The sequence below is a fragment of the Orycteropus afer genome, unplaced genomic scaffold (assembly GCF_000298275.1).
Source record: "Orycteropus afer afer isolate SDZICR_OR568_19922 unplaced genomic scaffold, OryAfe1.0 scaffold00544, whole genome shotgun sequence".
Classification (NCBI taxonomy): Eukaryota; Metazoa; Chordata; class Mammalia; order Tubulidentata; family Orycteropodidae; genus Orycteropus; species Orycteropus afer.
The window spans coordinates 510,689-512,126 of record NW_006922131.1 but is presented as its reverse complement, the minus strand read 5'-3'; the positions used below and the strand labels follow the sequence as shown (position 1 = coordinate 512,126).

At 37.8% G+C, this 1,438-nt stretch overlaps 1 protein-coding gene across 1 annotated transcript in view; it reads right to left on the bottom strand.

The window, feature by feature from the left end:
- Positions 1-1,438, bottom strand: part of DACH2 (dachshund family transcription factor 2) — a gene marked incomplete at its 3' end in the record, with an annotated part of 1,102,952 nt that overhangs the window by 753,862 nt on the left and 347,652 nt on the right. The window lies entirely within an intron of this gene.

Here is a 1,438-nt window from a genome sequence, read left to right as displayed (position 1 = left end):
CACTATGCTACCAGAGCTCCTACTTATGAGGCTAGCATAATTAATTTCCAATTGAAGAACCTATCACTATCCTAGTAAAATGGTCTATGATGCTAATTTTCACACACACACACACACACACACACAAATCACTGCTGTTGAGTCAGTCCCGACTCATAGCAACCCCTCCTTGTGTTTTTGAGGTGGTATCTCTAAGAAGTAGATTGCCCAGTCTTCCTTCCGAGGAGTGGCTGGTGGGTTTGAACTGCCAGCCTTCTGGTTAGCAGTCAAATTCCTTAGGTACTACGCCATCAGAGCTCCTAATTTTCACATAAGAGGAAACATTTATGTAGGAATAATATTTTCATGAGAATCTGCAGTTTTATTTATTTACTCTGTTTGAGTCTTTGTATAACTTTAAAGGGACAGGAATCTTTTCACATGTTCCCATAGCACTTAAATCATACCAACCATACCACTAGCATAATATCATTTTTCACTTTCTTTCTTTCTTACTGTCTCTCACAATTTCCCGCTCCCTTCCAGCTGTGGATACCGACATTCGTATTATACTGAGTTACTGATAGTAGAGAGGAGATAACATTCATTTTCTTTTCATCCCTAATGTCTAACATAACCCCTGCTTATAGTAGATGTTTATTAAATATTTGTTGTCACAGATTGCTAAATTTTATATTATATTCAAATGCTATCATAGGCAAGGCCGTATAGTTTTTAAAGGACACAATTCAAAAGCAATCATTGTCTTTAATAATACATAGTCCCAAGAGATTCATTTTGTTTGGCACTTTGTTGGTGACTTTGAACAGAACTCCAGCTATGCAGTGTAGTGAAAGGGGTACTATAATTCCAGACAAATGACATACGTCTATGTTCTCAGTTTTGCCAATTACTAATTCTGGAATGGTGTCTGTTTCTTCATCTGAAAAAAAAAATGAGAAAAATAATATTGATCCCACACTCTTTATATGGATAGCCCAAGAAACAAGTGAATTGGGAGTACAAGAAAGCTTTGTACAATAGAAAATGCAAGTCAATGAGGAAGCATCATGTTTTTAAAATTTTTATTGTGGTTTGGGTGAAAGTTTACAGAGAAAATTAATTTTCCATACAGAAGTTCATACACATTTTGTTTCATGACATTCACTCCAATTTCCCACAATGTAACAGCTCTCTTCCCACTTCTTCCCTCTTCTCTATGTCCTTACTTCCTACACATTCTTGCCCCCCAAGCTATCTCCCTGTATAAATACTGCCCTTCCGTTCTCCCACGATTGGTCACTCTAAAGCATGTATCCATCTGATGTAAATGTTCATCCTATATACCTGTCTATTGTTTGGCTGCAAGCCACAGGTATGAGTTCAATTCCAGACCTGAAGGGTAAGTAAGGGCCATAGTCTTGGGGGTCTCACCAGGCTCTATCAGACCTGGTCTTTA